A 12,305-nucleotide genomic window follows, 5' to 3' on the forward strand; every position below is an offset into this window, starting at 1 on the left:
GTCCTTTGGTGCGTTGTGCACATTGTACCGAACTGTGTGCTCCAGGAGAGCGGGGACCCTGCCAGTCTCATTCACCTCTGTGTCCCTGTGCCTAGTTCACAGACAGCACACAGTGAGAGCCTGGGGACAGAAGAAATAGCTCTCTCTGTCTGCACAGTGCTTTCTCTTCTCTTTTAGATACCGTTCACCTTTCAAGGCTCAAGTTCCACCCCCATGTGAAACTTTCTCTGCTCACAGCAGCTCATTCTGATCTATTTCTTCACAGAGCACTGTGTCTCCTGGTGCCCGCAACACTAACTTAACCCCCACTGGTTAATCTTGAAGCCGAGTGAGCTCCTTGGAGCCAATGCTTGTATTTCTCCCATCTTTACTGATAGCATCAGATACAATGTCTTTCACATGACAGAAATCAATGAACAGGAGAAACCTACAACCCTGGAGTGGGAAAGTGCTGCCCAGATCAACTAGGCCAGTGAGTTTCTAATTTTTTTCCTATAAGCAGAAAAAAGAACCCTGTGTTCTTTTCAAATGAATGACTGTGGAATCTCCTCCCCTGCATATAAAAGGTAAGAAGTTTGCTGCTTTGGGTTGAGGAGCATACAGGGATTTGGAAAGCCCATCTATCTTTCTCTCCCACTCTCGTCCCTGGGGCAGCACTTGAAAAATCACAGATCTGTCCAGGACCTTCCTTTTACAAATGAGAAAATTGAAGGCCAGAGAAATAGAGTGACTTGGCCAGGTTCACACACTTATTTTAGTGGCAAATTTGGGAGGGGGACCAAGGTTTTCAAACTGTTACCTAAGTGACTTTTCCATTCTATGACATTGACTAACTTTTGGCTGAAAGAAAGAGAAAGGAAAGAAGGGAAGAAGGGAGGGAGGAAAGAAAGGAAGGGAGGAAGGAAGGGAAACAGTAGCAAGAGGGAGAGAGAAAGGAAATAAAGGAAAAAATATATATTCAATACATCATGGAGAGTTTATTTTCTTCCCTCTGACCTCAGCATCAGCACAGCCTTATGCTTGGTATAGCAGAGCTCCTCTCCTCTTAAAAGTTCAAAGATTAAGTTTTGTATGGAGAATTTCAGAAAAGAAATTTAGGTACAGATATTAATGATTAACTCAAATAGTTGTTAATACTAAAACCTCACATTGCCTATCAACTTGAATTCTGACAGTTAGTAATTCCTATAGTTACCACAATGGCTTGGGTATTTGAAGCTATGTTCCACAGATAACTTCAAGGAGGGCATGCAGGCATGCAGAGCAGACCCTCCTTCATTTATGAGAACAGCTTGTCTGAATCCTTCTTTCTATGGTTCTGTTTGTTGTGATGTGTGGTTTTCTGAAGTACAAACCCAATGATTGCACCAATTTGTGCCTTTGCCCAGGCCTGTTCTCCCAGGTCCCACATATCTACATCCACAGGGATGAGTTGCAGAGTTTGCCTGAGTGTCGGCTGGGCTATGCCTGCATTTTTTCTTCCCTCCCTGTCTGCAGAGTGGGGCCTCCTCTTCTTTTCTAGATCCTGCTCACCTTTCAAGGCTCAAGTTCCATCCCCATGTGAAGCTTTCTATGTTCACAGCAGGCCACGTGCTGATCTCTTCTTTCTCAGAGTATTGTGTCTCCTGGTGCCCCCAACCCAAACTTAACCCCCACTGGTTCTGTTGATTCCTTTGTGCTCCATTTCTCAGTCTACTTAATGAGAAAATGGAAGCTCAGAAAGTTTAAAAGACCTGCCCAAGGCCAACCCGGCTAGTTAGTATTAATCAAGCTTAGAACCCATGTTTTTGATGCCAAATTGACACTCTGTCTACACTCTATAATCATTGCTCCTTAAAATTCATTTTAGCTAAGTGAGGCTACCGTCAGTATGAAAAAGCAGTTACTTTAAAATCATAATATCCAGATTTCATAGTTGCATTAAAAACACTTGAAACCTTCCATTTTTAATCATTCATTTGAACAAATATTTATCCACAAACTACTTAGTGTCAGACACTGTTGTCATGCCAGGTACATACTGCAGGCCTCTTTAACATGTGTGTGAATGGTATGCTAATTCTGCTCAGTCAGCACGTTCTCCTCCACCTATTCCAGGAAAAATCAGTGCTGTCAGGATGCTTCACGGGGTTCTTGTTTTCTTATTGTGTTTCAAGAGAATCACTGAACTTGGTACTTGCATTTCTATTTGATAAAATGTGGAACAGGGGAAATAATATAGCCATGATAGGTATAAATAAATCAATTTATTAATAAATTAATATATATTAATGATATATTAATAGCCACCCAGTGCAGTATAAGCAAAAGTGAGTTTGTGGTAGTTACTACATGGGTGTTTCCCCGTCTACATTTTGAGGGTATGTTGGACTTTACTCATCTTTGTATTCCTCATAGCATGAAAACTTGCACATCATAGATGCTCAATAAAGTTTGCTGATTGCCAGGTATGCCTCTTAATATTACCTTATGCTTACCAAGGAATATAGGTCAGGTCTACATTAGGATGCTCACCTAATGTAGGCATCCACAGCATTGTCTAATAGATCCACAGCGTTTTCTGATACCTCAAGTTCATTGACAAGGCCAGTTTTAAGGGATTGTCTAGCTCTGATATGGTTTGGCTCTGTGTTCCCACTCAAATCTCATATTGAATTATAATTCCCAGTGTTGGAGATGGGGCCTTGTGGGAGGTGATTGGATCATGGGGGTGGTTTCTAATAGTTTAGCACCATTCCTGTAGTGTTGTCGCATGATAGAGTTTTCACAAGATCTGGTTGTTTGAAAGTGTGTAGCATCTTCCCTTTTGCATGCTGTCTCTCTCCCATCAACCATGTGAAGATGTGCCTGCTTCTCCTTCACCTTCCACCATGATTGTAAGTTTCCTGAGGTCTCCCCAGAAGCAGAAGCCTGTACAGCCTACAGAATCATGAGCCGATTAAACCTCTTTTCCTTATAAATTACCTAGTCTCAGACATGTCTTTATAGCAGTGTAAGAATGGCCTAATACAACTTCCATGTATCATCCTTGGAAAAAATGTTTTTTTCCATCTGCTGGCTGATGCTATTGGTTTGATTAGGACCAACTTTTTAGTTCCAGAGATGAAACTAGCAACTGTAAATTAGAAAGGGTAGGATCCCTACCTGAAAATGAACATGAACGGCACAATTTTTCACTATTCCAGGCAGAACATTCTGTGTGTTGGGTGGAGAAGGAGGTGGAGATGTTTCCTTAATCTGTGGGGTCCCTGTGGAAACTGGGTCTATTTTTGGCTGATCAAGAGAGAAACTTCCTCCACTATGGATCTGAGATGGTACAGTAAGAATGAAACAGATCATATAAGTATGTCATATCCTTAGGTCACCCCAGAGATATGTCTTTGTGTCCCAACTATTTGTGGGGCCACAGCCCTCTTATTGAGAATGCTGGGACATCTGGATCCAGGCAATAGAGGCACAATTCATCCACAAATTCTTTATGTGTATATGGATAAAATCTAAACACTCTTACCCTTCAACCTTTACATTTGGGACTACATTCAAACTTCTATGTATCATAGTCAACTTCTCATTACAGTCCTATTGGCCTCAACTAATTTAGAAGGTGGTGTGACCAAAGAAAGGAAGTCCCATTACACAATGGAGTGTGTAGTGTCATTCCAATGTAAGTAACATTAAAAAATATGCTTTTTTCCTGGTATATATTCCCTCTAGCTTCTCATCAATACAATGATGTTGGAAATTTCTTTATCACGTATTGGGCGATAAGGCTTAAAATGAATGTTTCTCTGAGGAAGGGAACATCATGCTTTATATTTACATAAGGCAAATGACAGGTTTGAAAGTTTTTCTACAGCAGATTTTGATCTAGAGACACGCAGAAAGAGTTAGAAGTAAAATCTGGGGAGAAGGTGGTATATAAGATCAAGATATCCTCCAGAAGGAATCTGAGTAGAGAGCAAGTGTTTGCTAAAAGGTGACCCTGCTAATCTTCATGGTAATCCCCATGATACAAACTCTCAGGATACCACTTCACTGAGGCTGTGGTGCAGCCATAGAGTAGTGTAGCCATTGTTGGTGACGACATAGGCTAATAGTAAGTTTCTGAGGCCCATCTACACAGAAGCTTGGTCAACAGAGACCCTCAAAGAATCACTTGCTTGATCACACCCTGAGTAGACAGAACCTTGGATTTACCTACAAGTTACTGACAGAAAGTACTTGAAAACATTCTGAACTAGCCATGGCCCTGGTTGTTGAGAAATGATGTCTGGGAATTCCACTCTGCCTTCCCACCCTTCCAGCTTCCCCCAGTCCAGTAATGGCCTTGTGATCTCATCCTCTAAGACAGATTTTGCAGGCAGAGTGAGTCTGATGTATGTAAATCTTGTGCCCTCGCCAGACTCTCCCAGGGAGGCTGCCTTGAAGAAAATCTATTGCCCTAATCAATTACCAAACTTCCAAATGAAATAGATTGTTCTCTCTTGCTGGAAGACCATCAGGCTGTCATTTTTCTTGGTAATGAGCAGCAGTGCAGGAGGGGAATTGCACTTTCTCTGTGGCACTGGATGAAGGGTTCCAGGAAGCAAGGGCTGACCAGGAAAGCGGGGAGTTACCTGCCAAAATGATGGAAAGGTATCTGGAAGCCTCTCTCTCCTTTAAATTGTACTCCAACAAATTTCTCTTGACTCTTTAGTATGCATCAGGCAATTTTCTGGGTATGGCGAATGTAAAATTGAGGAAGGACTCTTCTCCCTGGCCTAGGTATTGCCCATCTGACCTTGATTTTTTTTTTCCTCCACTCCTTCCATGCTAGTCTGGGTCACTCCTAATTCCTGAGCTATACCTGAAGAGGACAAGAACTCATTTGGGAGCCTTACCTCCACCATCTGATGGGGACTGGAATTCATCTGTTGCCCAGGGATGCTCCATGGATATTGGTGTGTAGTCCCCAGGCATTTCTCTTTCTGCTGAAATGTGCTCCTGTACATGCATCTGGGCTCCTGCCTTGGTTTACCCATATAGCGTCTTTAATCCATTTTGGGCTTGGAATAGCACCTCAAACTTTAGTCTATTTGCCTGGGCTCTACCTAGGCTCTCAGTTCCTTCCCTGAGAGCTGAGAGTCCATTTTTCTACCTTCTTCTTTCTTCAGGGTCAATGTCTTGATGCCACAGTCTACCTGTCTTCAAACACTGCTCCTCCTCTGAGTATTTTCTTGCCTTAGTGCTTTATCTCCCAAAGTGAACTCCCTGGTGTGCCAATGGAGGCTTGAACCCTGTGCAGTATCACCAAGTACCTTGGGATCTGTACTCTTCATCCAAAGTACTTTTTATAAGGACCCTTCCAGGGAGAATACTTGACACAAATGGAAGAACATTTCTGGGTAGAAATTGGGACACTCAGGTTAGTTTCCTCTTCTCTTTGCATCTAGTTTTAACTTCCTTCTTTCTCAAGCATATACACCTGAGACCCTCGCTCATCCTGCAAGCTTTTCCTGGTTATGGCACTTACTCAACTTTCAAGGTGCTCACTTTCCAAAAGGAGAGACAGCTAGACATTTAACAGGTAAATATGAACCACTGTGATAAGGTAATCTGTAAAGTGTGTACTAAACTGTGATAAGGTAATCTGTAAAGTGTGATCCTAAAAGGATCTACTACTGAGCGATGTCAGAGAGTCTGAAAAATTAATGTTTAAGCTACTATATAAATTCTAGAATTTCAGAGATCCACTGCCCCAAAATATAGAGGTGTATCAATAACCTAGTTGGGGAGGAAATTTTCTCACAGAGTAAATAGTGAAACAATAATTTAAGGCCGTACATAATAAAGTGCTACTTTAAATAGAAACAAGTGCCAAGGATGTGTCAAGTTCAAAGATGCCTGGGCCAGATAATGCCCCTTGCAGAAGTCTGGGAAAAAAGAAAAAAATCACAGTAAGAGGGAAATTAACACAGGAGCTAGGAATGGGGACCTTTCTGCTGTCTGCAAATCATATGATGTGGATGGCTGCCCTCTTGGCCTCTGCCCTGTAGAGGACTCTCTTGGATTTTCAGGAGAGGAGGGGGAAAAAGAAGTCTTATTAAAAATAACAGCATTTCTGGTGTGCATGTGTGTGAGTGATGTATGCAAAGACACACAACAGTGCAGCCTCTCTGAGCACTGGCTGGTGGGGAAGAGTCCTGAATGCAAAGTGAGGCAAGTGGCCTTTGCAAATGCCAGCTGGAAACACTGCTCTGCTGTGTAAGCAGGACAAGAACAAGCTAGGGAACTGTCACCACTCCAAACAAGTTCTCTCAATGACGGGATCAGCTGGCTGTTCTGAGAGGGGCTTTAGACATCTCTATGCCTCTCTCTTGGTGGGTAGAAACCCAAGTATGGGGAGCATGGCTGAATGCCTTTTGATTCTGCCACTGGGTGGGACACTGGCCTAGGTCACTTTCGGGAGGCAGAACCCTGATCAGCAAGCAAAGGGGAAGGCAATATTGTGACATTCCATGAAAGAGTGGGCCAGGCTGTCCTCCTGTGGGCACCACTCCACTGGTGGCAGGGTTGGACTGAGGGTACTCCCTGCCTCCACAGTAGGAGCCACATAGAGGGGCCTGGGAGTGTAGAAGAGCCTGGTCTTTGGTTCTGCACTCCTTCTCATTTTCCGCCAAACCTACACTTAGTATGACTTGGGGGCACAGATAAATCACTCTATGAGTTGCATGACCTTAAGGAGCTTACTTTATCTCAGAGAGACTCATTTTTTTCCTCCTATCACACAATTCTATCACACGGGAATTGTAATGACTACTGTAAAACACAAATCTGTTGTCACATTTAAGTGTGAGAAAAATTATAAAAAACAGCACCTGTAAGAAGCCATCACAAATGCTCACTTCCATGTCCTTAATTTTACAGATAGGAACTCGGAGCCTCAGAGAGGTTAAGTGTCTCCCTTGAAGTTGCCTGTCAAAGATGAAACTGAGATTGGAACCCAGGAAGGACAGTGAGGAGGTGAGGGAGAAATGCTTGGGGCTTGGCTCTGCCCCTAACAGGGGGTAGGATTATGGACAACCCCTCCACTTAGGTTTCAGGTTCCCTCTCCGTTAGGCAGAGGATGGATGGGATCCTCTCCAAGGTCTCTCGGGTTCTAACATGGAACCAGCAATGCTCCTTTCTCTATGGAGCAGAGGCCCAGTCCGTGACCTACAGAACTCTGCATTCCATAGAGAAGTCACAGTGTGGACCCTGGATCAGACATCTCTACAAAAACAAAGTTCATCGCAATGGAACTTCTCAAGGGCTTTGGCCCCTGGACCCTCCCTCGAGAGCCATCCAAGGGAGGCAGGGATGGGGGCCCACAGGGTGCAGAGTGGCGGCCACTTGAATGGCAGATTGCTGACACCATGTGACCTGGCTTCCCAGTCTCAACTTTTCCATTCTGTCTAGTTTATTTTTCCTTCCCTGTCCCCTCCATGACCTGAAATGCTGTCACAACCATATCTGGGCTTTTCTGTAAATGTCTTTTTTTTTTCCTTTAAACCTTGATTGCTTTCATGCTAATAAACTAGAACTGAGGCTCACTGAGACAAGAGAAGTAGGTTTCCCTGAAAAACATTTATGGGTATGTAACAGAAAGAGATAGAGACTGAGATAGAAAGACAGAGGTAGCGAAAGAGAAAACCACAGAAAGGACACTTATGGAGAATTTGAAAGAGAGAGAGACAAGCAGGTATTGATGGCCAGAAAGACATATATATATATATATATATATATATATATATATATATATATATATATATATATATGGAGGAGATGACTGAGATAAATTTAGGCAGAGACAGGGAGATTTGTTTCATCTCCTCTTGAGTTTCTATCTACAAAGAGAGATGTGATGGAAACAGTGGAATCCACAGATGAGTTGGGTAGGACTGGGCAAGGTATCCCATGAAGGGACACATAGAGTCTTCATTTTCCTTCTACTTCTTGGACTCTTCCAAAGGTTTGCAAGACCACTGGCTATACAGGCAGCTCCAGGACAGAGTCATGACCATCTGAAGTCCCTGAGTTCAGGGCCATGGGTCTTCTATCCTAACATTTTGCCTTAGATGGATCTGAAGGTTTGGGGGATGCTGGCATTGTTATCCATGAAATCAACTCAAAGGTCATCTGTCAGCCCCCAATATCTTGACAATTTGTAATTCTGTTTACATGTTTACACATTTTTGTCTCATTTGCAGGACCAGATTGTTAATTCCCTGGAGCAGGCATTTTTGTATGTGCAAGATGCCTTGAACCTAGTAGGACTTTGATAAAGTCGAGTTGAGGGACTGGACAGCTTCCAATGGCCCATCAGAATGGAGGGATTCCAGAAGGTTGGAGGTGACCCATCTAAAGGACACTGGCCATCCTACAGAAACATCTTGTAGAGAGTTGAGCACCCACGAGTGGGCTGGCAAGCAAAGACAAGATGAGGCTGTATTAGTCCATTTTCACGCTGATGATAAAGACATTCCTGAGACTGGGTAATTTACATAAAAAAAAAAGGTTTAATGGACTTACAGTTCCACGTGGCTAAGGAAGCCTCATGATCATGGCAGAAGGTGAAAGGCACATCTCACATGGTGGCAGACAAGAGAAGAGAGCTTGATCAGCGAAACTCCCCTTTTTAAAACCATCAGATCTTGTGAGACTTACTATCACGAGAACAGCATGGGAAAGACCTGCTCTCATGATTCAGTGATCTCCCACTGGGTTCCCTCCCACAACACACGGGAATTCAAGATGAGATTTGGATGGGGACACTTCCAAAGACCAAGAGAGGGAGAGAAGAGTCACATCAAGAACCCAAGTGAAGACCGGCCTGTAAACAAGTCAACACAGGAAAGACTCAGGAGGTCAGCCCCAGCTGGAACATGAGATCTACGCAAAGCAGTTTTTCAGAGTGCTGAGATGCCTCTGTTGAGCATGTTGGATGATAGTTTCTAAGTATTCCAGTCTTTCTTACCTTTGAGATAAGCAGAGCACATGGAATCTATTTTAAGCTTGCATTACAGGATTGGAGTGGTACCTGGCAGGCTCTTGTTTATGTAGGGATATTTGCCCCAGTGCCAGATTCCCCCAGATTGCCATGTTTTTCTAGTTGGTTCTTCTTACCTTTTTCTTACGGTTCCTATTTATTCCTGTTGTATGTTTCTGCTTCCTTATTTTACTTTGCAGTAAGCAAAGAGAGTCTGATGGGACTTACATGAGGGAGAGTTACAGGGACACTCTCACCATTCCTGTCAACTGGCCAATTTTATTCATTTCTCAAGTAGCTTAAAAGTCCCTTCCTCCAGGAAGATGTCCCAGCTCCCCAAATAGCAGCAGAAGCTCCTCTGTACATTTTTCTGCCTAAAATACCTATCTCGCTGAACATAGTTACATGCTCAATAGGCTGCCTCTACCATCAGATTGTATGCCCACTAAGGACAGAGTCTGTGTCCCCACAGACTCTTTAGTGCCCAGGACTGCAAGGTGACAGCGAGTGTTCAATCCGTATTTATTTAATGTGGATGTGTGTGACCTGAGGGTCAGCCTGGTCTCTTCTATGGAGGAAAGCACGTCCCTTGATGCTAGACCCTGGCTACGGGGCAGAGGTTACCAAAGACTAATTTCTGGGTGAGTATGGACATGGTGCTCCTGCAGTCCTCTCTGCTCCAGCCTGACTAGTTTCCTCCTTGTCACTCTCTCATCTGACCTCTGCACATTGATTTCTCTGCCTGGCCATCAATGCTCTCCCAACTCCTCCTCTTTAGCAACCTGCCCTTGAGTTCAGAGACCACCTCCCCTAGGACCTTCCCTGACTCTACTTGAACCCTCCTCTCCTAGGGTCTGTAGTGCTCATTTCAGTGTTCATCTCGCAGTGGGGACCCGGGGTTATGATGTCATCACCTTGTGTAGTTATAATCTCCCTTTCTTACACAAAAAAGACAACACTGGAGCTGCAGGGATTCATAGACCTTGTCCTGTCCATCTCCTTCAATGTATAGGAAAGGACAGTGAAACCAGGGAGCTCAAGTGACCCCCTCAAGGAGATATAGCTGTTGAGTGGTGATATCCCCTTGAGGAGGGGGTAAGTCAGGTTCCCCTCAGGGGAGGAAAGTCAGGTCCTCTCACTTTATGTCCAGATAGATTCCAGTTCCTGTTGATTCCTAGGATTTTGTACACCATGGTACCCTAGCCCAGGGCTTGAATATCAGTTTCTTAGGACTGCTGTGACAAATTACCAATAATCTCGGTGTTTCGGCACAAGAGAAATTCATTCTTTCACAGTTCTGAAGCTAGAAATCCACAATAAGGTGTTGGCAGGGCCATGCTCCCTCTGGAGGCACTAGAGAAAAAATATTCTGGCCACTTCTGGCTTCTGGTGGCTCCTGGCATTCCTTGGCTTGTGGTAGCATCACTCCAATCTCTGCCTCTGTCTTCACATGCCCTTTTTCTCTCTCTGTCATGTCTTTTTCTGTCTCTTCCATTATTGGATTTTTGGGTCCACCCTATCTAGGATGATTTTATTTGGAGAGCCTTAACCTGTCTGCAAAAATCCTTATTCCAAATAAATTCACATTCCAAGGTTCTGTATAGAGCTATTTTTCTTTTGAAGGGGCACAATTCAACCCACTACAGCTCAGAATTCAGCAAACACCCAGTTGCCACTGGATTACTGATGGATAGTCGCTCTGCTGGTGTGTGATCAGGCTAACTGGACAACTAGAGGAAGGCTCTGTGGAGGTGGTTGGGTTTGATGGGAAGAAAAAGGATGGGTTTTCTAAGTGAGGATAAAGTGAAGGGCAGGTCTCAAAGGCTTCTGAGAGCAGGACTCCTGGGAGACTTGAGGACGGGACCTCAGTTAGTGTGTGAGTCAGAGCTGCGAGGGTACAGGACTGGACCTGACACATTCGAGGTCCCCCTGCAGCCTCAAAGCTGGCTGTAGCCTTGAAGCTGGAAGCAGAATCTGCTGGGAGGCTAGCAGACACTTTGCAGGAAGCAGTGAGCCTCCCTCCCTCAGAACATCTTTTTCAAGAAGGTGCTTTTCTGTTTTCAGCTTGGCCCCTCCCTACCTTAATTCTGCAGAGAGAAATCCACATCAGAACGGACAGGGTGAAGGCAAGTGGCCCCGTCACACATCCCAGTCAGCTACTTGAGAGGAAAATGAGAGAGGAGGCAAGGCTCGGCTTTGTGAAACATGTAGGCGGGTCTGTACACAAACATCGGCTCATACAAATAAACCAAACCTGGCCAAAAATAACAGAAAAGGCAACAGATGCTTCCAATTAAAATGTCAACGTCTCCTGAGAAGCCGAGTTCTCATGTGGTGTGGGTGCTCGGGGGGCCGAGGACTACTGGAAGGGACCACATATGGAAATCTGTTTGCATTATACCACGTCCCAGATGCCACGTAAGACACTGGCCTGACCTTGCAATTAGCACATTGGCTGTTTCTGGGGTGAGGTATGTGGATGCAGGGAAAACTCAGAAAGTTGTGAAAGAGAGTGATTGTTCCTACTGGGTCCTATAGGAAGCGAGGGACCCAGGAGTATTCTCAGGCAATATTACTCTGTGGGCTTCCTCACCCCCTCCATCTTCTCTCTTTTTTGCCTCCATTTTCCCATATTCTTCAATGTCGTTATGAAAGGAAAATGCATTTACATGGATAGCAGGCCATCTTAGTGGAAAAAGGCTGTCAAAGGCTGTCAGAAGGATGCAGCAGAGGGCATGGGGGACAGAGGGACAATCCCTGCCCACCTCCCCGTCTGCCCTTGGTGGTGGTGGTGGTGAGGCGTGTAAGACACTGGACACACCCTGGACTGTCCAAACAGCCTCTCCCTAGCCTGCTGTGCTTCTGAATCCCTCGTAAAATTGTTTCTTTCTGATTTGCTTTGCTGTTTACCTATCATAGGTTCTCATTTCCCTTTGATCCTAGAGTCACTTCGCTTTTATTTTTCCTTTCCTAACTCTCTTTCTTTCTAGCCCCATTGGGTAACTGCTAAGGAAACCAACAAAGGCAGCAAGGAAACAGTGGATTCTTTCCCAAATCTCACCATCTCATCAAATCAAGAGGGAGTGTGTATTTGAAAGGGTGACTTGTTCTGATAAATGAATCTCCTTCTTCTCCTAATTATTTTTATTATCATCGCTATTATAATAAAATCCACATTTTATAGCTAGAGTTCCAACTAGAGTAATGTCCGCAGAAAGGAAGAACAATGGGGAAATTAATGAACTGAATCCTCATTTGTGTTTCTGTAGGGGAAGATGATAATTTGTTGGTTTTAATA

General features: G+C 44.2%; 1 protein-coding gene across 1 annotated transcript in view; it reads right to left on the reverse strand.

Annotated features, from left to right (window-relative positions):
- The window catches only part of SLC14A2 (solute carrier family 14 member 2), a 204,956-nt gene that overhangs the window by 169,812 nt on the left and 22,839 nt on the right, over window positions 1-12,305 (reverse strand). The window lies entirely within an intron of this gene.

The sequence above is a fragment of the Chlorocebus sabaeus genome, chromosome 18, assembly GCF_047675955.1.
Source record: "Chlorocebus sabaeus isolate Y175 chromosome 18, mChlSab1.0.hap1, whole genome shotgun sequence".
NCBI classification, from domain to species: domain Eukaryota; kingdom Metazoa; phylum Chordata; class Mammalia; order Primates; family Cercopithecidae; genus Chlorocebus; species Chlorocebus sabaeus.